General features: G+C 42.0%; 1 protein-coding gene and 1 pseudogene across 1 annotated transcript in view; one reads left to right on the top strand and one right to left on the bottom strand.

The window, feature by feature from the left end:
* LOC110498118 (putative E3 ubiquitin-protein ligase RNF144A-A) overlaps window positions 1-26,294 on the top strand; it is a 243,109-nt gene that overhangs the window by 38,661 nt on the left and 178,154 nt on the right. The gene's annotated exons all lie outside the window — the stretch shown is intronic.
* Window positions 1,598-2,666, bottom strand: LOC149975258 (zinc finger BED domain-containing protein 4-like; annotated as a pseudogene).

The following is a 26,294-nucleotide window of genomic DNA, read 5'->3' as shown; positions in this document are numbered from 1 at the left end:
ATAACCAAACAGTTCTGACAGGTGCAACAAGCACTAACCAGAAAATAACTACCCACAAATCATAGTGGGAAAACAAGCTACCTAAGTATGGTTCTCAATCAGAGACAACGATAGACAGCTGCCTCTGATTGGGAACCATACCAGGCCAAACACAGAAATACAAAACCTAGAACAAAAACATAGAATGCCCACCCCAACTCACGCCCTGACCAAACTAAAACAGAGACATAAAAAAGGAACTAAGGAGATGGAGAAAACACCTGTCTCCGGAATACATCTTCAAATTAAGGGAAACCATGGCATCCATGAGAGAGGGAGAAGCGTGGATCCATGTATGCGTGTAAGATAGTCTAGCTACTGTAGCCACATTTTCAGATATTACTATTATTACAGTTCCTAATTTTGTCAGAAAGTCATTTTCATTTGAAGTTAAAGTGTACCTTTAGCTAGCTAACGTTAGCTGGTTGGCTTGCTAGCTAACATTACGTGTATGATCATGTGTAGTAATATTATTCATATCTCACAGCCATTTGCATAGCAAGTTATACCTTAATGTTAGCTAGCTAACATTGAACCTGGTTGGTTAGCTGCCTGCAGATTCATGCAGGGTAGTAACGTCATGAGTTTGGATTATGGTTCATTGTTTAGCTAGCTAGCTAGCTTCATGTCTTAACAAAAGACTCCACTATGCAAGTAACCATTTCAATAGAATGTTAATGATGTCACTGCGGCAACTGTTGATAGACCTGACGAACTTACGAGCTCAACACCCAGAGGTGGGACCAAGTCATTGTTTTACAAGTCACAAGTAAGTCTCAAGTCTTAGCACTCAAATCCCAAGTCAAGTCCCAAGTCAAGACAGCCAAGTCCGAGTCAAGTCTCAAGTCAAGACCGTCAAGTATCAAGTCAAGTCTCAAGTGCCAAACCTTGAGTTTTGAGTCCTAAACAAGTCATAATGTGTGTGCTCTTCACCAAATGTAATACCATTTCATATTTAACAAGAGTAATAGTATAAACATTTACGCAAATCATGAATGCTTTTAAAAATATATATGTTTATTACTTTCCCAATTAACTTTATATATCCATGGAAATACATGGGTAGCCATGAGAAAGACACATCAATATGACAACAAAAACTAAAATATTGTAGTGCTCTCTCTCTCTTTCTCTCTCTCTCTCCAGACATACTCTAGACACCTAAAACAATCCTGCCATAAAGTTACAATAATTTATTAAAAAGTACATCAAAACAACTGACACTGAACTTCAAGTAGGCCTACAATTTGAACACTGGCCTGAATGTCTGAGAAAAAATACAGATTCCCAAAGTGTGTGTGTGTGTGTGTGTGTGTAATTCATAAACAGTTTCATTTTTTCTCTTATCTCAGGGCCCTATGATGCATTGCATTTGCAAAAGACCAAATTCGATAAAAGTCTGTCAGTCATTTGTGCACGATGAGGCCGCGGTATGATGCCACCATGGTTGAAGACACGCTCCACCGGAGCACTGGATGCTCTGCCATGACCCTGATGGCCACTTGGAACAGTGAAGGAAGAGCCTTCCTGTTCATTGTCCAGAACAAGAGGGCATTCTGTCATTCTTAACTGTAGTGCTGGAGTGGTCCCAACAGCTTTCTTCTGCCTCTTACATTATGTTGCAAACAGCCCTTCTTCTTGTCCAAGACTATGGTCCTCTCGCTCTCAGTACCTGTAGCATCTTGCAGAACCAGTTCTGGCAAACATGTAAAAGCACAGCAGAATCAAAAAGTCTGGTATTAGAGTATTCGTGATGCAGTGGGTTAAACTGAAAAAGTATAATTGTTGCAGTCAATTGGATTAAATTATTAAATTATGCCACCTCCTCCTTGACCTCCCCCTTGACCAGCACATGGTGCTCCACCCACATCAGAGAAAAAGCAAGATCCAAGGCAGCTGCTTTGAGGTAGACTGGATCTGCAAACGGGTCAGTGATACCATCTTGTGTCTTTGCCATTTTCACATTGATGAAGATTCCAATAAATCTTTTGTTCAGTGATGCCTGGAGACTACTGACCAGGCCTCTCAGAAAATGGACTTGAGGCTTCCGCTGCTCCAGGTGGTGATTCAGGAACAGGACCGAGGGAACAACAGAACTGACTGTGACTATCTTCTCCCCCTGTGTCATATCTGTTGCTTCTTCAAATGGCTTCAGGATGTCCACCAACTCCTTCCACTTATTCCACTGCCGTACTGTGAACAACAACTCCTTGTGCCCAGCCTTTTCTAGAACATGACTGAGCTTTAGATGGTCACATTGGATAACTGCCTTCACTTGTCTCAGTGTTGAGTTCCATCTTGTGTTGACAGCAGCAGGGATGCCTCTTTCCCCAAATTCAGCCTCAAACACCTCTTTGAATGTGGTGCTTGTATGTAGCAGTGAGTTGATTTTTGATAACTTTGAAAGAGGAGTCATCACTTTTGTTTCTTTCAAGCCATCTTCCACCACCAGCTGGAGAGTGTGGGCAAAACACTGCAAGCACTGTTTTTTTTGCAATAGCAGCATCCACTGTTTGCTGGTCTTCCAGGGTTAGGTTATTCCAGAGGTCTGGGTCATCAAGGTGACCTTTGTTATGTACTTCATCTTCTTGTTCAATGGGGAAGCACACCGTGAATGCTTTTCTCATGTTGGCAGCATTGTCACTAATGATATAGTCCAATTTATCTTTAATGCTGTACTCACCACATATGGCCTCAAATTGCTCAGATTCTTTTGAACGTGTGTGGGCCTTTGAAGCGGACACAGGCCAAGAGATTGGATTTGAGCTGTATCCTCTCTCCATCTTTCTCCATGCAGTGCACAGTAACACCAAGGAACCCCCTCATCTTTCGGTCGGACCAAATGTCCACAGTGACTTTTCAGTCATAGTCTGTGTTGCTCAACTGAGTTTTCAGTTTTGAAAATCTCTCTGTAGCGAGGTTCTCTACTTTTGATGTCTATGTTCTATGACTCACTGGGCTGTACTTACTGTCAACCACTGACAGAAAGTGACGTAAACTCTTGTTTTCCACAATAGACAGAGGCAAGTTGCAATCGATAACCAGGTCGGACAGTATTGCATTGTTGATAGCTTTCTGCTGTGGATGATTCATGCTGTACTGCCCTACACGAGTCTCCATGAACTGTGAGATTGGAGATTGTTGTGGTTCACTTGTGATACTTTTGTTCATCTGGTATTGTTCAAATCTGTAAGCGTATAAAAAAATATATTGAGTGGGGCAGTAGCACAATCTTGCCTGGTCTCAATCTTGGGTGGAATGATCACGATCCTGCACTGGTTGACTGTGTGGAGGCTCATCGATTTAATGTTATGTTAGACTACATGCTATACTAGCAAAGTTATATATAGCTGCCGGCTATATTAGCCACGACTTACCATTCTTTGTGCGGCTTCAAATGTCGAACAAAGATGGAAGTTGTTGCGCCTCCATCTGTAATTTTCTTCCCTTATGTTTGACAAGTTGCAATCCATTTTTTTGTTGACTACAGCGTAGTCTGTATATCCGAAAATATTTTTTTGGGGTATCATCTTTCCAATGGCTCAATCTGAATTCACCCGCCGACGTTCCTCCGCATAGCCATGCACAATTGTTTTCTCCGCTGGCACAATTTGATTGGCTGTTGTCCGATTCAAACTTTAATCCGTTAAATGAAGAGTTGGCATCATTTTTAATATTTGGGCTTGGGGAGTGTATCAAGTCAGGTCAAGTCATAAGGTTCAAGTCCAAGTCGAGTCAATGGTGTTAAAGTCAAAGTCGAGTTGCAAGTCAACATATTTGTGACTCGAGTCCAAGTCATGTGACTCGAGTCCACACCTCTGTCAACACCCATTTGATATGGCTGGTGTTAGTAAACGTTGGCAAAAAAAAGTGTACATCGTTGCCAGCAGCACAGTGGCAGTCACCAACGCTCTGGATAACATCAAAACAGCCTAACCAGCTCTGCTAGGGCGAGTAAAATGGTCAGAGTGAGCTGTTCTCTCATTTGTATCTGGAAGTAGCTTGCAAGCTACCCAACATTAGCCAGTTAGCTTGGGTGCTTAACTGCTGTTGTTAGGACAGAATGATCGGATCAGAGATCGGTGGGGCTAAAGCTAAAATGGGTGTGAACGATGCTGAATGGGTGTAGACAAAGAACATGTCTCCAGTAGGTGTACCAAAAATTTCAAAGGCCATTTTCTCAAAGTGAGGTAACAAGTTTATCAACTTTCAAAGCAGAATTACTTTCCCATTGTTCCTCAAATGTAGTGTATGATATACCACTAGCTCTGAGTCTCTACTTTTATCCAATGTAAAAAACACCGTGCTACATATGACTGAATCGAGCCGGTCGGTCACAAATGTGCAGTTTTGTCACACAACACTATGCCACAGAAGTTTGTGTTGAGAAGGTACATTTTGAGGAAGTGTGCAATTGGCATGCTGACTGCAAGAATGTCTACCAGAGCTGTTGCCAGAAAATTAAAAGTACATTTTTCTACCAATGTCGTTTTATAGAATTTGGCAGTACGTCTAACTGGATTGACAACCGCAGACCACGCCTAACCACACCAGCCCAGGACCTTCACATCCGGCTTTTTCACTTGCGGAAAATCTGAAACCAGCCACCCGGACAGTTGATGAAACTGAGGAGTATTTCTGTATGTGAGTTGTCTGGGCCTGGCTCCCCTGTGAGAAGGCCTATGCCCTTGCAGGCCCACCCATGGCTGTGCCCCTGCCCAGTCATGTGAAATCCATAGATTAGGGCCTAATGAATGTATTACAATTTACTGATTTCCTTATATGAATCAGAATCATAAAACACGGGACGAGATGTTAAAACTGTCCATTGTGCCAATAGATGGTATGCACTCACATGAGATTTGCCGTGATGTTGACAGAGTGGCATGGGAGGTTTATTTCTTAGACTGGGTTAAGATGTCAATTTTGGGACACATTCTCAGTAGTGTGCCTTCGAATCAGTGGGTGTTTCGGCCTTTAATCACTAAACACCCTCAGCAAAGGTGACCAGCTAAAGGGTGATCAAGCCTTAGCTTGTGTCCCATGCCCAATTAAGATTTCCCACGGGACTATGCAAGGCAGGGGCGTCCTCTTCCCTGAGCCAGCCCTACAGCTGACCGCATACCTCATATGCCCTCCTCAAGTTGGAGGGATCTGAATTGGGTTCTCGGGTGGGGGGTCATGAAGTTATAGCCCAGCAAGGGTCCTTCCGTTTGATCCAGATCCATTGTTTGCCTCTTTCAGCTGCTTGAGAAACTGCTCTGACGGTCTGCCGCAGAGCCTGTCCATGGATTCCAAGTTCTTTCAGCAACCTGATGGTGGAAGAAGCCACAAATCCTCTGCATCCCACTTCAACTGGCCAGACTTTTGCATTCCAGCCACGCTGAGTTGCGTCTGCTGCCAACTCTGTGTAAAGCAGTTTCTTACGCTCGTAGGCCTCTTCAACAGAGTTTTCCCATGGGACTGTGAGCTCTATGATGTACACAGCCTTTCGTGAAGGGGACCAGAGTATCATGTCTGGCCTAAGGTTGGTAGAAGCAATCTCAGGTGGAAAAATGAGTTGCTGGCCAATATCGACAAACATCTTCCAGTCCCGGGCCATGGCTAGGTGTCCAGTTTCTGGCTTCGTAGGAAGATGCTTGGGCCTTTTCTGTCCCTCCCGGATGAATGCTGTTGTTTTGACGGGATTGCTTGTTTTTGGAGGTAATGAATTGGTTGCACTCCTCTTGGTCTCAAGTGCTGCAGCCAGGCTCTTGAGGACCTGATTGTGCCTCCAGGTGTAGCGACCTTGTGAGAGGCTGGTCTTGCAACCTGTCATTATATGCCTGAGAGTCGCTTGAACTGCGCAGAGGGGGCAGGTCGGGTCCTCGCCATACCATTGATGTAAGTTTTTTGGTGATGGAAGCACATCATAAACAGCTCTTATGGTGAAGCTGATGTTGCTTGCCTCCATTTGCCAATCCTCACTCCAGTTGATCTTTCTCCTCTTCAGGCCTTCCCATTGCGTCCATTGCCCTTGTTTAGCAAGAGAGACAGCCTTTGCACTTCTTGCAGTCTCCTCCTGTCTGCGCACCTCCTCGACCACCAGCTTCCTGCGTTCAGATGTTGTTGCCTTATTTGGTTTGCTTCCTGCCAGACCAAAGCCTCCTCTTCCATGCTGGATATTCCCCACAATGTATTGGTGTCTCAGGGCTGATGTTGCTTGCTGCACAGCCTTGGATGATGTCCATTTCTGTCCAGTTTGTAGGGGAGGTGCAGCCTTGCTAATGGTCTGGTCTTTGGAGTCCTTCAATGTCATCTGAAGTGTTACTTTAGAGCACTTGTACTCCTCCGTTAGACTTGTAAGAGGTAGTTCAAGGACCCCTTTGCCATAGAGGCCGATGTTACTCATGCATCGTGGGACACCCAGCAATTTCTTCACGTATGAGGTAACGGTTCACTCCATCTTCTCCACTGTTGTTATTGGGACCTTATAGACGGTGAGTCTATAGAACATTACCCGGGGGAGAAGTCCAAACTGTAGGCACCAAAGCTTGAGCTTCCCAGGCAGTACGGTTTTGTTGATGTTCTCAAGACCGTCGGCGATGTCCTGCCTTACTTCCTGCACTTGATCTTTATCCCGGAGGGTTTCGTGGTACCATCTACCAAGGCTCTTGACGGGTTGCTCAGACACCGTTGGTATCGGGTCATCTCCAATGCAGAACCTCACATCTTTAAGCTGTCCCTTGTCTATGTAGATGCGTCGAGATTTGCTTGGCTTTATTTTCATCCGGGCCCAATTGATGTTATCCTGCAGTTTTGCAAGTAGCCGCCTGGTGCATGCTGCAGTGGTGGTCAGTGTAGTCATGTAATCCATATATGCTCGGAGACGGAGCCTTTCCTTAGTTCCCTCACCGCAGACCACCCATCTCGATGCCCTGATGATGACTTCCATGGCCATAGTGAAGGCCAGAGGTGAAATTGTACAGCCTGCCATTATGCCTACTGAACTGTAAGTCAGTAAAATAATTGAAACTGTTACAGTGGGGCAAAAAAGTATTTAGTCAGCCACCAATTGTGCAAGTTCTCCCACTTAAAAAGATGAGAGAGGCCTGTAATGTTCATCATAGGTACACTTCAACTAAGACATACAACATGAGAAAAAAACATCCAGAAAATCACATTGTAGGATTTGTTATGAATTTATTTACAAATTATGGTGGAAAATAAGTATTTGGTCACCTACAAGCAAGATTTCTGGCTCTCACAGACCTGTAACTTCTTCTTTAAGAGGCTCCTCTGTCCTCCACTCGTTACCTGTATTAATGGCACCTGTTTGAACTTGTTATCAGTATAAAAGACACCTGTCCACAACCTCAAACAGTCACACTCCAAACTCCACAATGGCCAAGACCAAAGAGCTGTCAAAGGACACCAGAAACAAAATTGTAGACCTGCACCAGGCTGGGAAGACTGAATCTGCAATAGGTAAGCAACTTGGTTTGAAGAAATCAACTGTGGGAGCAATTATTAGGAAATGGAAGACATACAAGACCACTGATAATCTCCGTCGATCTGGGGCTCCACGCAAGATCTCACTCCATGGGGTCAAAATCAAAATGATCACAAGAACGGTGAGCAAAAATCCCAGAACCACACTTTGTGAATGACCTGCAGAGAGCTGGGACCAAAGTAACAAAGCCTACCATCAGTAACACACTACGCCGCCAGGGACTCAAGTCCTGCAGTGCAAGACGTGTCCCCCTGCTTAAGCCAGTACATGTCCAGGCCCGTCTGAAGTTTGCTAGAGAGCATTTGGATGATCCAGAAGAAGATTGGGAGAATGTCATATGGTCAGATGAAACCAAAATATAACTTTTTGGTTAAAACTCAACTCGTCGTGTTTGGAGGTCAAAGAATGCTGAGTTGCATCCAAAGAACACCATACCTACTGTGAAGCATGGGGGTGGAAACATCATGCTTTGGGTCTGTTTTTCAGCAAAGGGACCAGGACGACTGATCCGTGTAAAGGAAAGAATGAATGGGGCCATGTATCGTGAGATTTTGAGTGAAAACCTCCTTCCATCAGCAAGGGCATTGAAGATGAAACGTGGCTGGATCTTTCAGCATGATAATGATCCCAAACACACCGCCCGGGCAACGAAGGAGTGGCTCCGTAAGAAGCATTTCAAGTTCCTGGAATGGCCTAGCCAGTCTCCAGATCTCAACCCCATAGAAAATCTTTGGAGGGAGTTGAAAGTCCGTTTTGCCCAGCAACAGCCCCAAAACATCACTGCTCTAGAGGAGATCTGCATGGAGGAATGGGACAAAATACCAGCAACATTGTGTGAAAACCTTGTGAAGACTTACAGAAAACATTTGACCTCTGTCATTGCCAACAAAGGGTATATAACAAAGTATTGAGAAACTTTTGTTATTGACCAAATACTTATTTTCCACCATAATTTGCAAATAAATTCATTAAAAATCCTACAATGTGATTTTCTGGATTTATTTTCCTCATTTTGTCTGTCATAGTTGAAGTGTACCTATGATGAAAATTACAGGACTCTCTCATCTTTTTAAGTGGGAGAACTTGCACAATTGGTGATTGACTAAATACTTTTTTTGCCCCACTGTACATGTTGCGTTCATATTTCTGTTTAGTATATAAACTATAAATGTGACAGTCGTTTCTTTGATCTGAACAAGTATCGCTTGGGAATAGGCTGTAGCTAGGTAGATTTTAAAGGAAAATGTGTTGTGTAATTTTAAGAGTACTAGTATAATGCAGGAATAGTAGAAAATATTCCCAACTAGCTCATCGGTTAGTGAAATGTTGTCCTCCAAATATCGCATGGCACAGAGTTTGGAGCTGTGCTAGTAAAAAGTGCAGCCTATTAGCCAAAATCCTTAGGTTCCATCCTGCTTCCGGTGTTATATTTGGAAATGACTGCCTATGGAAGTTTCCAACCTCCAACTGAGATAAAAAAAATCATTTTTTCTGCATTACGTCACTCTCATGGTTTAACTTCAAATCGTAGTCCAAATGTTTCAAAAGGCCCATATGGATTTTGATTACTGTCCAAACGGTCTCGCCACCTTTCATCATCGATCCAACAGGGATCCATAGATCCTCATTAGGGTCAATGTTCTCTCCCTGCAGTAACCTTCACATCAATCTCATTAATGACACCACACTGATAATTACCTCTCTCTGCATTATTTCACATCTGAACTGTAATCGTGACCTATATAACTGTAATGTGGGCTTCATTTATGGGAATACAGCCCTTAGGGACTGTAAAAGTATCATGTTTCTAATGATATCTCAATGATATCTCTTTGATAGCATTCTCTATGTATCTAATTTAAACTCCAAAAATAATGCAAAAGGGAAGGGGATACCTACTCAGTTTCACAACTAAATGTATTCCCCATTTAACCCAACCCCTCTGAATCAGAGAGGTGCAGGGGGCAGCTTTCATTGGCATCCATGTCATCGGCACATTGTTGTTGACCGTATAGAATTTTGCCGAATTAAATACTCTATGCACTTGCTGGTTACAATCTCCAAATGGGAAAGCAGATACAATCCAGAAGTGCTCTCAATGATTGGACGAGAGCTGGCAACCTAAGAAACTGTGACGTGTGACCAGTGTGAGTCCTCCTGGAGAGTTTTTCTACCCATGCTCATTGAGTTAGACTACTACCTATACCCTGAGGACGCTAAAAGAACATCCCTCATGCCCTAATACTGTAGGTAATTTGGACCATGATGTTTTTATAATGAGGCTGGGGATTAGGGCTTCTTCTAGCTTTCCTCATGAATTGAAGATGTTGAACAGTAGTACCAATTTGAAGGTGGAGATTAAACGCTAGTACCCTCAATTGGTGCTTCCGAGAATACTGCTTCAGTGGAAGCGGCCAGAAAGGAGACTGGACCGAGAGCAACACTCGAACAAACGACCGCTGCTGCTCTTGCAAGTGAATCCAGTGGTATAACCATTACACGTGTGTCCGTGTTGTTTTCGCACAACCTTTAACACAGGCTAGTGAATATGCCTGCGCAAATCCCTTCTGAATTTGCCAGTTTGCCGACGGTAATCTGCGGCGGAGGGTGACCATCTAAATTGAGCCCTCGGAGACCCATCTCCCAGAGAGAGCAGCATTGTTAGAGCGCTGCAGGGACTAAGAAGGTCCCACAACTTCTGAGATAAGGGCTATCAGCTCTATGGCTCCACTGAGAGTTAGCATTGCAATCTGGTACCTCTGTGCAGCCTATACCACAGCTCAGATAGACATGCCATAGATGAAGGCTTCAGTGACTATGGGACAGTTTTAGCTACCAGGCTATGCCAATGTGAGCAGCAAAGCGGAATACCAATAGGATGGTGCCTGGTGATTTGACCCGTTTGGCCCTGTATGTTAGTGTGACCTAAATAAGCATTAAAGGGATATATTTATATTATAATGATATGGCTTTCTAATTAACTATATCCATAGGGTCTTACTGATCTTCAAAATGACTCAGTAATCATGATTTAGAGTCATATTTAATAATTGTTTTATTCCTGTATTGTGGTACAGTTTACATACATTATAAAAGAAAATGTACTGCATTGAACATACAAGCAAGCAAGTGCATCCCATTTTTTAAACTCTCATTTAAACACAACTCATTTCTCCCCAGTTGTCTTTGTAGCTTTCAGGGGAACCAATGATTGCTTATCATTACAATTTGCATATGCAGATAATTCTAATACAGTTGGGGCTAATCCTTCACTCCAAGTGGTGGATAACAGACCATTTTTAGCTTTTAATCTGTTAATGAAATTTGTTTGCGGGTTGAGTTGAGTCATCGCCATAATTATTAGAGGAAATTAATTGTTTTAAGTTATCGGACAATTATGGGTATTGTATACCTCATTTGCATATATGAATTAATGACATTGATGTGTCATTAATTGATATGATTTTCATGGTCGTTATGGTGCTAGTCACGTACAAGGATACATGGGCTTCAGGTATGCAGTGGGAGAGCCCTACGCCCAAATTAGTTGGTGGATAAAGTTCAGAAACAGACTGCTATTTGCATATAAAAGTACTTATTTTCTAGTCAATCAGTATTGTGTTTTAAATGTGTCTTTCAAATTCACATTCCAAGGTCTCGAAAATGCTTTCCGTGATCAGTTCTATGTTTAAAGGACTGACCCATCTCATAATTTATGCATATGGTGACCCATTACTGTATGTATGTGAGTATATCACTCTAATTCTTAGAGCTCATACCTTCATTGAACTGACCGTGTTGGTGTTCAATGACTACCTCTGTGTTAGGTTACAGTGCTGCTGGGCAAGCCTATTCAAAACCTTGCAGCTTGTTCTACTGACAGCACCAGCCTGAAGGCCAACTTTGAATCGGTAAACTGATGTTTAATTTGTCTAAATCAAGACACCAGGGACAATGTATCAAACAAACTCTAGGTCTTGCCAGAGGTTGTTTCCACAGATTGAGGGAATTGTGTCTGAAGACCTTAAGCAAGTAAACAGCTAAAATTCCCGTTTCACATAGCGGTTGTGATGTACGTGTTGACTAGTCTTTAAGTCTTAGCGCTCATATCTTCATTTGATAACTCAATTGAGCCACATTTTTTTTGGTCAGCACTTATGAAATCATGATCCATTTTTCCAGAGTGTAATGCATGAATTATGAAAGACTAGTCAACACGTACATCACAACCGCTATGTGAAACGGGAATTTTAGCTGTTTACTTGCTGAAGGTCTTCAGACACAATTCCCTCAATCTGTGGAAACAACCTCTGGCAAGACCTAGAGTTTGTTTGATACATTGTCCCTGGTGTCTTGATTTAGACAAATTAAACATCAGTTTGTTGATTCAAAGTTGGCCTTCTGGTTGGTGTTGTCAGTAGAACAAGCTGCAAGGTTTTGAATAGGCTTGCCCAGCAGCACTGTAACCAAACACAGAGGTAGTCATTGAACACCAACACTGTCAGTTCTCATCATTCCCCAAGACCCTGAGGGCCAGAGTGTTGCTTGTGAGTGAGGCACTTACTTTGTGTTCCTCAGTCCTGATAACCACCCTGGAGACCGTTTCCATTCTGAGATGTGCTTTCTGCTATTTTCAGCTCCAGAATGTGAGAACTGGAACTATCATAAGCCCCTAGATTGTAATCCTGAGAGCTGGATCAAATAAAACTGAGCAACTCCACCTATTGCAACAATACGCCTTGCACATAATCTATTTATTACAATGTTTCCAGAGAGACAAACAACAGATCATATGCTATCATGTGCTTCATTTCCAGTATTTTGTTGTATTGACTGTCGTGTCTTTGGCTATGCCGGATTAAGTGATATGACATGCTATTCTATAAAATAATTTATCCATAATTAATATTACCTGATTGAGCTAATCATGTAAATGTAATTAACTAGAGAGTCGGATCACCACAAAATAATATTTATAGAGCTGTTATCTTCCGAATAAACTCTTAAAGACCTAGTAATATTTTACATCAATAGCAGTCAATATTAATCGTCATCTTAGTTCAGTCTCATCTGAAAGTTGTAAATTCTTGGTTATCTGCACGAACCCTGGCTAACAAGTTGAATCAGCAAAACAAAATTGGGTTTAATTATCTATTTACTAAATACCTGACTAATCACACAGAATTACACATACACATAATTAAATCATAACTTGATTACAAATTACGTCATAAAGGAAAACATCCCTAGCGGGTGGAACAGATATGACAGCTTGTTACACAAAAGAAAAGGGCTGGGTTTGAGTGAAAGAGCGGGAAGACTGAGGAACAAAGGGTGAAGCTGTGCTATCGTAAATACAGAAACTTATGCATTCTAAATTACCGCCCATTTGGAAAAGGAAAATGCAATAAATATTTACTCTGAGCTGCGCTTCGGTAGGTTGGTGGTAGATGGAAGGCCGTGTTGCCCAACCGAGTCCTTGGTCCTTTGAAGAATGTCTCTGGTAATTGGATGCATTGTAGTAACGTCATTGTGTGGTAGACGGGATACTCTGTCTGTTCCTTCCTAACCCTCGTTTGCAGTGGCTGTTGCTAACTCAACGGCTAGGAGGTATCACTTCTGTAGTGAATAAGAGTTCAAAGTTCATACCATTCGCAACCAAAGCTCACGCTGATGTTGGCTTCGTTCTGTAGTTATTATCTGAACCATTCTGACATCGGACGGTCGTCCTCACATCCTCGGAACAGGAAGTGATACTGTCGTCAAGGCTTTATATAGAAAGGGGGAGGAGGGCGTGTTTGAAAAGTTTTAAAGCACATGTCCCTTCACAGGGGCGAGCCACTGATTGAAAACTCAATCTCACATTTTAGAAGCTAAAATCACATTTTAACCCATCACAAATCATTTCATATTCAAACATTTAAATTGAACAACAATTCCATGTGAATCCGATAACTCTGATGTGTAGACTTTCCACTGTAGAGCTTGTCATCTTATCATTGATGAGAATGTCTCAGATGACAACCAAACTGACATGATATTCATTAAGTACCACCGCATATGTTCAATTGGTCGGATAAAACAGTACGGTTAAAAACAGGAAATACTTCTATCTGGAGTTTCACATACACTCAGAAATGTTTTTCTTCTCCTTGAACTCCGCAAAGTGACATGGGATCCATCTTGAACCCTCCACAGTGATGTGGGATCCATCTTGAACCATCCATAGTGATGTGGGATCCATATTGAACCCTCCACAATGATGTGGGATCCATCTTGAACCCTCCACTGGGATGTGGGATCCATTTGAACCCTTCACAGTGATGTGTGATCCATCGTAAACCCTCCACTGTGATGTGGCATCCATTTGAACCCTCCACAGTGATGTGAGATCCATCTTAAACCCTTCACTGTGATGTGGGATCCATCTTGAACCCTCCACAGTGATGTGGGATCTATTTGAAGCATTTGCATTATGGGTCAGAGAGTTCAAAACCCTGGCCAGGAGAGTTCAGAATCCTTGAACCTGAAATCAAGAGCCATCAGGTGTTAGTAATGTGTTTCCTCCTCACATCTCTTAATGGAAGTGCATCTGAAATGGCATCAATATTACAGGCTAGCGTGTCTCACCATGCACAATGCTCCTTGTAAGCATACAAGACAGGTTTCACATCTGATTATGATTGCTCATAGCCACGCATTGGACATTTCTTCTCCTGCCCCAAACATCGCTAAAGGCAACACAAGCCTTCATACTTCCCCAATCTCTTTGTGTCAGATGCAAGACACAGTAATGGGCGCTGACATGGCTGCCCTTTTGAGTGTCTGTCGTGTCGTGACTTTAGTGGATGTTTCCTCCATTCTACCATACTCCACACCAGGCCCGGGTTGATTGCTTGAACTCCCTCCCCATTCCCCTTCTCCTCACTGAGAGCAAGGACTGGGGATGAGCCTGTCTCGTGGCCGTCCTCCGGGGACTCTGGGGGATCGTGTGCCAGTGTCACGCAAAACCCAGGGCAGCCTGTATAATCAAGCTGACATGCAGACATTAGGTGAGGCCCAGGCAGATATGGGCTCTAATACATAAATGATGGAGGTTAACTGTCACAGGGTGTAACGGAAGAAATGGTTGCCTCATTCCTTCCAATCTGACCGCTGCACATGTTGTTTTTGATGCGCTCGGCGGACTCCCTGTAATTGGCTTCTTTGCAGGACGTAACTGTGTCTGTGTTGTGGTGGCGTAGTGCTGTAGGGTATCAGCACAAGCTGTGGAGCTTCGTGAATTTGCTTAATAACCAAGGTTCAAGCAAATCTCTTTGTGTTACCTTCAAATTAAGTTGCTGTACAATTTGCTCAAACATATCAGTTCACGACCTGTGTATGGCTCTGAAGCTACAGATGTAGGATCTTAATTTGAGCCAGTTTGCTATTACAGGAAAATAATCCTGCTGCTTCAAGAAATGTGAATTACTATGTGGATTATTATTATTACATTTCTTTTGTTGGGGTTGATACATTTTTCGATAGGGCAAATCAAGTCTTTGGAAGCCTTTTGAAACCTCAATCACGCTACTAGTTTGCATTTCCTGCTGTGCAGGAAAATTCTAAGCAACAAAAGAGTGATCAAATTAAGATTCTACAGTACATCTGTATTGAATATCAAAATAATGATTACCACAAATGAATACCACAAATAAAAACTGGACATTGTATTTTAAATAATGAGATTTTCCTAGCCATTCCCTGCTTCATGTATTCTCCCACCCATTTCTCAATTGGCCAACTGTATGATTGAAGAGTTTTACCTTCTCCGTATTTCCAAATATGGCATTGTACTTGATACCTGAAGTCAGATGTCAGCTGTTCACTGACTGTTATTCTATCTCCATTACAATAATTAAAGAAAATGTCATTTGGTAATTTATGACCACATTACCCTGAATCTGAAACTTTTGAACAGGAGGGGTTCTCATCTTCTTACACCTCAGGGTCTTTCATAACACAGACATCTGAGAAAACTGCCAATGATTTAGGTACAATCCAACTATTTTTAAACTCTGTTATCACATGACCTTAGGATACAACATTCAGGTCTCTCTGTCTCTCTCTCTCTCTGTATATCTCTTTCTGTCTTTCTCTTTCTGTGTATATCTCTCTTTGTATCTCTCTCTCTCTTTGTATCTCTCTCTCTCTGTCTCTCCCTCCATCTCTCTCTCCCCTGCCGTATCTCTTCTTCTTCTCCCTGGCCTGGCTCCAACCAAGCTGTCAGACCGAGGCCCTGTTCCAGCCCGGGCATTGACGTCAGGCGCTCGCGGGGCGCTTGTGTGTGGCATCTGCCAAACGACGAGAGCTTCTCAGCCAGAATGTCTGTCTGCCAGTGAGTAATTGGCACACATTTGAGCAGACACGTGCAGGTGGCTGTCTCAGCTCTGTAGTCCTTTTCCTTTTCCCCTCACAGGACCCCCGAGGGGCCAGTTTGAGCAGTGGTCCTGCTGCTCCATGCCGATTGTGTATACATTATGTGCAACAATATCCTGCGCTCCTCCACAAACTTTAAGTGCCTGAATAAAATATAATTGGCCGTCTGGAGTTGCGCGTTATGGCGTACATTCATTTTCAGATCTGAATAGTTTTTTGGGGGACTTGGAAGGAGGATATTTGGTGTTTGTATATAACAGATGGCATTTGTTCGGTGGTCTTCCTAGCTAGCTAGTACGTCCTGCAATATGCCAGACTAAACCTGCCTTTCCCCCCTGTACAGCAATTAGCTGCTGCTGCTTTAAGGCTGGTTACCTGTCAGACTCAAGGCCACGTTATGCACCAGAACGCTGGAGATTCAGGTCAGGCAGGTCACATAGCATGCAGGTAAAACCCTTACCTTTGGAAAGGACTTCTGGTATAAAGTTTAGCCAGCCTCTGCCCAGTACTCTGTCCTGAACCTTAGTCACTGTTACTAGCTGGCTACCATCTAGTACTCTACTTCGCACCTTAGAGACTGCTGCTGTACATAGTTATTGAACACTGACAACTTTAATAATATTTACATACTGTTTTACCCACTTCATATGTATATACTGTAATGTAGTCATGGCTCATACTATATAACTACTCCTCAACACACCTTTTCTATTCATATACCGTCCATACCACCATTTTATATATATATATATATATATATATATATATATATAAACAGTCAAAGGTTTGGGCACACCAACTCATTCAAGGGATTTTATTTATTTGTACTATGTTCTACATTGGAGAATAATATTGAAGACATCAAAACTATGAAATAACACATATGGAATCATGTAGTAACCAAAAAATTGTTCAACAAATCTAAATATTTTTTATATTCTTCAAAGTAGCCACCTTTTGCCTTGATGACAACATTGCACACTCTTGGCGTTCTCTCAACGAGCTTCACCTAGAATGCTTTTCCAACAGTCTTGAAGGAGTTCCCACATATACTGAGCACTTGTTGGCTGCTTTTCCTTCACTCTGCGATTCAATTCATCCCAAACCATCTCAGTTGGGTTGAGGTCGGGTGATTGTGGAGGCCAGGCCAGCTGATGCAGCACTACATCACTCTCCTTCTTGGTCAAATAACCCTTACACATCCTGGAGGTGTGTTGGGTCATTGTCCCGTTGAAATACAAATGATTGTCCCTCTAAGCGCAAACCAGATGGGATGTCGCTGCAGAATGCTGTGGTAGTCAAACTGGTTAAGTGTGCCTTGAATTCGAAATAAATCACAGACTGTGTCAACAGCGAAGCACCTCCAACACCATCACACATCCTCCATGCTTCAAATCAAATCGAATGTTATTTGTCACATGTGCCGAATACAACAGGTGTAGTAGACCTTACTGTGAAATGCTTACTTACAATCCCTTAACCAACAATGCAGTTCAAGTAATATAGTTAAGAAAATATTTACTAAATAAACTAAAGTTTTAAAAAATTACATTTTAAAAAATAACACAAGAAAATGACATAACAATAATGATGATATACAGTATACAGGGGGGTACGGTTACTGACTCAATGTGCGGGGGTACAGGTTAGTCGAGGTCATTTGTAAAGTGACTATACATTGGTATTAGACAGCAGTACTGTAAAATCAAAAGGGGGGGATCAATGTAAATAGTCTGGGTGGCCATTTGATTGATTGTTCAGACTTATGGCTTGAGGGTAAAGGCTGTTAAGGAGCCTTTTGGTCCTAGACTTGACGCTACGGTACCACTTGTCTTGTCAATTTTTGGGGCCTTCCTCTGACATATATAAGTCCTGGATGTCAGGTAGCTTGGCCACAGTGATGTACTGGGTCGTACACAATACTCTCGTACACACTTCTCACATCTTTTCTGTCTCCTAAGAGGGAAAAGATGTTGTAGTACCCTCTTCACATCTGTCTTGGTGTGTTTGGACCATGATATTTCATTGGTTATGTGGACACCAAGGAACTTTAAACTCTCGACCCCTGCACTTCAGCTCCGTCAATGTTAATGGGGGCCTGTTTGGCCCTCCTTTTCCTATAGTCCGCGATCAGCTCCTTTTTCTGGCTGGCATTGAGGGAGAGGTTGTTGTCCTGGCACCACACTAACAAGTCTCTGACCTCCTCCCTATAGGCTGTCTCAATGTTGTCAGCAAACTTAATGATGGTGTTGGAGTTGTACTTGTCCACAGAGTCATGGGTGAACAGAGAGTACAGGAGGGGACTAAGCACACACCCCTGAGGGGCCCCAGTTTTGAGGATCAGCATGGCAGATGTGTTCTTTCCTATCCTTACCACCTTGGCGCGGCCTGTCAGGAAGTCCAGGATCCAGTTGCAGAGAGAGGTGTTTAGTCCCAGGGTCCTTAGCTTAGTGATTGTGGGCACTACGGTGTTGAATGCTGAACTGTAGTCAATGAACAGCATTCTCACATAGGTGTTCCTTTTGTCCAGGTGGGAAAGGGCAGTGTGGAGTGCGATTAAGATTGCGTCATCTGTGGATCTGTTGTGTGCGAATTGGAGTGGGTCTAGGATTTCCACCATGATGGTGTTTATTTGAGCCATGAACAGCCTTTCAAAGCACTTCATGGCTACCGACGTGAGTGCCTTTGGGCCGGTAATCATTTAAGCTGGTTACCTTTGCTTTCTTGCACACAGGGACTATGGTGGTCTGTTTGTAACATGTAGGTATTACAGACTCGGTCAGGGAGAGGTTGAAAATGCCAGTGAAGTCACTTGCCAGTTAGTCTGCATATGCTTTGAGTACATGTCCTGATAATCCATCTGGACCCGCGGCTTTGTGAATGTTGACCTGTTTAAAGGTCTTGCTCACACTGGCTGCGGAGAGCGTGATCACACAGTCGTCTGGAACAGCTGGTGCTCTCATGCATGCTTCAGTGTTGCTTGCCTCGAAGCGAACATAAAAGGTATTTATCGAATTTTGGTAAGCTTGCGTCACAGGGCAGCTCACACCTGGGTTTCCCTTTGTAGTCCATAATATTTTTAAAGCCCTGCCACATACACCGAGCATCAGTGCCGGAGATGTAGAATTCAATCTTAGTCATGTATTGATGCTTTGCCTGTTTGATGGTTCATCTGAGGGCATAGCGGGATTTCTTATAAGCGTCCGGATTAGTGTGCCGCTACTTGAAAGCGGTAGCTCTAGCCTTTAGCTCAGTGCAGATGTTTCCTGCAATCTATGGCTTCTGGTTCGGAAATATACGTACGGTCACTGTGGGGATGAGGTCGTTGATGCACTTATTGATGAAGCCGGTGACTGAGGTGATATACTCCTCAATTCCATTGGATGAATTTCTGAACATATTCCAGTCTGTGCTAGAGCAAAACAGTCCTGTAGCATAGCATCCGCGACATCCGACCACTTCTATATTGCGCAAGTCACTGGTACCTCCTGCTTTAGTTTTTGCTTGTAAGCAGGAATCAGGAGGATATAATTATGGTCAGATAGGCCAAATGGAGTGCGAGCTTTGTATGCGACACTGTGTGTGGAGTAAAGGTAGTCTAGAGTTTTTTCCTCTTGTTGCACATGTGACATGCTGGTAGAAATTAGGTAAAACTGATTTAATTTTGCCTGCATTAAAGTCCACAAGGAGCGCCGCTTCTGGATGAGCATTTGGCCTTATACAGCTCGTTGAGTGCAGTCTTAGTACCAGCATCGGGTTCACTGTGAAAACCAAATAGGGAGACCATCCGTTCTACTACTCGCGTCTCACAAAGATACGGCGGTTGGAACCCAAAATATCAAATTTGGACTCATCAGACCAAAAGACAGATTTCCACCAGTCTATTATCCATTGCTTATGTTGCTTGACCCAAGCAAGTATTTTCTTCATATTTGTGTCCTGTAGTAGAGGTTTCTTTGCAGCAATTCGACCATGAAGTCCTGATTCACACAGTTTCCTCTTAACCTCTCTAGGGTATGTGAGACGCTAGCGTCCCATCTGGCCAACATCCAGTGAGGTTGCAGAGCGCCAAATTCAATTACAGAAATGCTCATTATAAAAATTCAGAAAACAAAACATATTTTACATAGGTTTAAAGATGAACTTCTTGTTAAACCAACCACAGTGTCATATTTATAAAAATGCTTTTCGGCGAAAGCATAACTAGCCCAGAACATACCTAGCCCAGAACATAGCCCAGTTGACAAATTATTACAAACAGTAACCAGCCAAGCAGAAGCGTTACAAAACTCAGAAATAGAGATAAAATTAATTCCTTCCCTTTGATGATCTTCATATGGTGTTAATCAGAAGACAATAATTTACTCAATAAATTTTCCTTTTGTTCAATGAAGTCTCTTTATATCCAAAAAAACTCAGTTTTGTTAGCACGTTTTCTTCAGTAATCCACAGGCTCAAACTCAGTCAAAACAATCAGACAAAAAATCCAAATTGTATCCGTAAAGTTCATAGAAACATGTCAAAAAACATGTCAAATGTTTATATTCAATCCTCAGGTTGTTTTTTAGCCTAAATGATCTATAATATTTCAACCGGACAATAACGTCGTCAATATAAAAGGTAAACAAGAAATGCGCCTGAAAAAACTCTGCGACACGTTAGGGTCCACTCTTTCAGACTGGTCTTACTCCCTCATTTCTAAGAATACAAGCCTGAAACAATTTCTAAAGACTGTTGACATCTAATGGAAGGCATAGGAACTGCAAATGGAGTCCTAAGTCAATGGATACTGTAATGGCATTGAATAAAAAACTACAAAACCAAAAGAAAAACTACTTCCTGAATGGATTTTTTCACAGGTTTTCGCCTGCTAAATCAGTTCTGTTATACTCATAGACACTATTTTAACAGTTTTGGAAACTTTAGAGTGTTTTCTATCCATATCTACCAATTATATGCATATCATATCTTCTGGGCCCGAGTAGCAGGCCGTTTAATTTGGGCATGCTTTTCATCCAAAATTCTGAATGCTGCCCCCTACCCTAGAGAGGTTAACCTCTTAGAGCTCTAGGGGCGCTATTTCATTTTTGGATAAAAAACGTTCCCGTTTTAAGCGCGATATTTTGTCACGAAAAGATGCTCGACTATGCATATTCTTGACAGTTTTGGAAAGAAAACACTCTGAAGTTTCAGAATCTGCAAAGATTTTGTCTGTAAGTGCCCCAGAACTCATTCTACAGGCGAAACCAAGATGATGCATCACCCAGGAATTAGCAGAATTTCTGAAGCTCTGTTTTCCATTCTCTCCTTATATGGCTGTGATTGCGCAAGGAATGAGCCTACACTTTCTGTCGTTCGCCCAAGGTCTTAGCAGCATTGTGACGTATTTGTAGGCATATCATTGGAAGATTGGCCATAAGAGACTACATTTTCCAGAGGTCCGCCCGGTGTCCTTTGTCTAAATTTGTGCGTAATCTTCAGGTGCAGGCATTTTCTCCTGGGATTCAGGAGAGAAAGCATGTTTCCAAGAACGATGTATCAATGAAGAGATATGTGAAAAACACCTTGAGGATTGATTCTAAACAACGTTTGCCATGTTTTCAGTCGATATTATGGAGTTAATTTGGAAAAAAGTTTGCGTTTTGAGGACTGAATTTATGGATTTTTTTTGGTAGCCAAATGTGATGTATAAAACGGAGCTATTTCTAATACACAAGGAATCTTTTTGGAAAAACTGAGCATCTGCTATCTAACTGAGAGTATCCTCATTGAAAACATCAGAAGTTCTTCAAAGGTAAATGATTTTATTTGAAGGCTTTTATGTTTTTGTTAATGTTGCGTGCTGGATGCTAACGCTAATGCTAACGCTAAATGCTAACGCGAAATGCTAACTCTAGCTAGCTACTTTTACACAAATGATTGTTTTCCTATGGTTGAGAAGCATATTTTGAAAATCTGAGATGACAGTGTTGTTTACAAAAGGCTAAGCTTGAGAGATGGCATATTTATTTCATTTCATTTGCGATTTTCATAAATAGTTAACGTTGTGTTATGCTAATGAGCTTGCTGATAGATTTACACAATCCTGGATACAGGGGTTTTTTCATAGCTAAACGTGACGCAGAAAACGGAGCGATTTGTCCTAAACAAATAATCTTTCAGGAAAAACTGAACATTTGCTATCTGAGAGTCTCCTCATTGAAAACATCTGAAGTTCTTCAAAGGTAAATGATTTTTTTGAATGCTTTTCTGTTTTTTTGTGTAAATGTTGCCAGCTGAATGCTAATGCTAAATGCTACGTTAGCCATCAATACTGTTACACAAATGCTTGTTTTGCAATGGTTGAGAAGCATATTTTGAAAATCTGAGATGACAGTGTTGTTAACAAAAGGCTAAGCTTGAGAGCTAGCATATTTATTTCATTTCATTTGCGATTTTCATGAATAGTTAACGTTGCGTTATGGTAATGAGCTTGAGTCTGTATTCACGAACCCGGATCCGGGATGGGGAGATCAGAAAGGTTAACAGTTGATGTGGAGATGTGTCTGTTACTTGAACTCTGTGAAGCATTTATTTGGGCTGCAATTACTGAGGCTGGAAACTCTAATAAACTTATCGTCTGCAGCAGAGGTAACCCTGGGTCTTCCATTCCAGTGGCTGTCTTCATGAGAAGGTTTTTGCAACTGCACTTGAAGAAACTTTCAAAGTTCTTTTAAATTTTCCGAATTGACTGACCTTCATGTCTTAAGGTAATGATGGACGGTCGTTTCTCTTTCCTTATTTGAGCTGGCTTGCTATAATATGCACTTGGTCAATTACCAAATAGGGATGTCTTCTGATTACCATCCCTACCTTGTCACAACACAACTGATTGGCTGGAATACATTTAAGCAGGAAATAAGTTCCACAACTTAACTTTTGACAAGGCACACCTGTTAATTGAAATACATTCCAGGTGACAACCTCATTAAGCTGGTTGAGAGAATGCCAAGTGTGTGCAAAGCTGTCATCAAGGCAAAAAGTGGCTACTTTGAAGAATCTCAAATATAAAATATATTTTGATTTGTTTAACACTTTTTTTGGTTACTACATTATTACATATGTGTTATTTCATAGTTTTGATGTAAAATGTAGAAAATAGTAAAAATAAAGAAAAACCCTTGAATGAGTAGGTGTGTCCAAACTATTGACGGTACTGTAAAGATCTATATTCAGACTCTGACATTGCTCGTTCTGATATTTCTTAATTTCTTTTTAAAAACTTTTTGGTGCGTGTTGTTTTGTGTTGCTAGGTATTATTACTGCACTGTTGGAGCTAGAAACACAAGCATTTACCAGCACCTGCGATATCATCTTCAAATCTGTGTAAGCGACCAATCAACTTTCATTTGATTTTATCTAAAGGCCCAGTGCAGTCAAAACATGATTTCCTGTGTTTTATATCTATTTCCACACTATGAGGTTGGAATAATACTGTTCAATTATGAAAATTAGTGTAAGAGCTGTTTTGGGGAGATTAGGTTTCCAAAGCTATCGATAATTTACCAAAGTTACTGGAATCTTCTGTAATTTTGATAATTAACAGAAAATATATGGCAATTTGTATGGTAACTTTGGTAATTTATACACTATATACACCAGTTGCTGACCGGTGTATGAAATCAAGCACACAGGCATGCAATCTCCATAGACAAACATTGTCAGTAGAATGACCTTACTGAAAAGCTGTAACTTTTTTTTATCGGATTCCACCTTTCCAACAAGTCAGTTCGTCACATTTCTGCCCAGCTAGAAGTCTAGGAGCAACAACGGCTAAGCATTGTGGAAGGCCACACAAGCTCACAAAACAGAGTGTGAGTAAAAATCGCCTGTCCTCAGTTGCAACACTCACTACCAAGTTCCAGACTGCCTCTGGAATCAACGTCAGCACAATAACTGTTCGTCGGGAGCTTCATGAAATGGGTTACCATAGCTGCACAGCCACACACAAGCCTAAGATCACCATGCACAAGCGTCGGTTGGAGTTGTGTAAAGCTTGCCGCCATTGGACTCTGGAGCAGTGGAAATGTGTTCTCTGGAGTGATGAATCACGCTTTCCCAACTGGCAGTACAAGGGACGAATCCGGGTTTGGCAGGTGCCAGGAGAACGCTACCTGCCTAAAAGCATAGTGCCAACTGTAATGTTTGGTGGAGGAAGAATAATGGTCTGGGGCTGTTTTTCATGGTTCGAGTCCCTGTGCTTCCTACTTTGTGGGAACAGTTTGGGGAAGGCCCTTTTCTGTTTCCGCATGACAATACCCTCATGCACAAAGCGAGGTCTATACAGAACATTTTTGTCGAGATCGGTGTTGAAGAACTTGACTGGACTTCACGGAGCCCTGACCTCAACCCCATCGAACACCTTTGGGATGAATTGGAACGCCAATTGTGAGCCAGGCCTAATCGCCCAACATCAGTGCTCGACCTCACTAATGCTCTTGTGGCTGAATGGAAGAAAGTTCCCACAGCAATGTTCCATCATCTAGTGGAAAGCCTTCCCAGAAGAGTGGAGGCTGTTATCGCAGCAAAGTGGGGACCAACTCTATAATGATGGCCATGATTTTGGAATTAGATGTTCGACAAGCAGGTGTCCGCATACTTTTGGCCATGTAGTGTATATTCATATAAAGTATTTATTTTTTCTATAGGTGTCCATGACTCTCTGCCAATAACAGCTAGTTTTCAGTTTTCCACTCCCCACTAAGACCACTCACAGAAAGTCGTAGCAAAATTCTTGCTTGAGAAGTTGCTTTTTGCTGAGAAGCAATTTTTGTTTATTTTTGACCATTTTAATTGAAAACATTAACACATTAAGGTACCCTCTGAAAAATAAAAAAAACTGGTTGAATCGACAGTGTTTCCACATCACAAAAATAATTATGTGATGACATTGAATCAACGTGGAAAACTGATTCTATTTGCAAAAAGCCATAAACGTATGGGAATTTCATCTTTTTTTCACCTAACTTTCATATTGAATTCACATTTGTTGACAACTCATCCAAATGTCAATCAAAACTAGATGTTGAAATTAACTATGTGCCCAGTGTGTACTCAATTGTTAGCCAGAAATGATTTGATATTGAGTCAAAAACAGCTGCATTGGACCTATAAATAATGTCTTTAACTAACAAGTTATTCCTGCACCAGTACCAAATCAATTCACATTTAATTTGACACATACGCAGAATATAACAGGTGTAGTAGACCTTACCGTGAAATGCTTACTTACAATCCCTTATTAACCAACAATGCAGTTCAATAAATAGTTTAGAAATTGTTTACTAAATAAACTAAAGTAAAAAGTCAAATTAAAAGTAACACAATAAAATAACAATAACGAGGCTATATACAGGGAGCATGTGGGAATTTTTTTGTTTTTGTAGGATAAAACCTAGTATTCAGCTTCTACCGCTCTAATTTTTGGCATATATCAAAGTTGTGTTGAATACTGTGATTTTAGAAGATGTTGATGCTGCCGTAACAGTTACTTAACTGTTACACAACCAATAAGTAGCTAAATACATTTTTCCAACTCAACTCTTACCCTAGTGGCTCCATAAAAATGTTCTGGTGTTAATAACTAAGCTCATACAGCATCTAGATTCTACACCATAAAAACTGGCATGTATTATGGATTACATTTATTCTCAGTGCAGAAGCAGAAAAAACTCCTCAGCTCCAGTGTGCTTTAGAAGTGTAGCCTAAATCTCATTAGTATGTAAACGCTACCATAGTGGGTCAAAACAACGAGACCCTGTAGACTTCCACTCAGCATAATGTAGCTCCGCGTTTCTCCCATCGACAGCTACTGGAGCCCAGGAGAGGAGTTTTTGAAGAACCCAGACCACTGCCAGCCTCCCTGCCGATTCCTACCGGCATTCAACAGCCTGGCAAGACCTGTGAGGGTTGGCCCTGAGGTCAATACATGATCCACACGCTTATCAACTCGTCTCCCAATAGCTGCCTTAAGCAAATTGTGAGGTGTGTGAGTCTGCAGAGACTCAAGAGTGCTCTTGTCATCCTCTCCCTGCCTATCCAGTAACCTGAGTGGGCATCACAGAGCCACACCCCCAATGTGACCTGAGTGGGGCTTCAGAACCACACCCCTAATGAGGCCTGAGTGGGCCTCACATAGACACACCCCTAATGACCCTCTCTCCAGTGACTTGCGTGGGCCTAAGAGCCACATCCCTAATGACCCTCTCTTTCCAGTGACCTAAGTGGGCCTCACAGAGCCACATCCCTACTGTGACCGGAGTGGGCCTCATAGAGCCACATCCCAAATTTACCTGTGTGGGCCTCA

This window comes from Oncorhynchus mykiss, chromosome 19 (genome assembly GCF_057628025.1).
Source record: "Oncorhynchus mykiss isolate SJ-2025 chromosome 19, ASM5762802v1, whole genome shotgun sequence".
NCBI classification, from domain to species: Eukaryota; Metazoa; Chordata; class Actinopteri; order Salmoniformes; family Salmonidae; genus Oncorhynchus; species Oncorhynchus mykiss.
The sequence above is the reverse complement of the archived record's forward strand: the minus strand, read 5'-3'. Positions and strand labels throughout refer to the sequence as shown.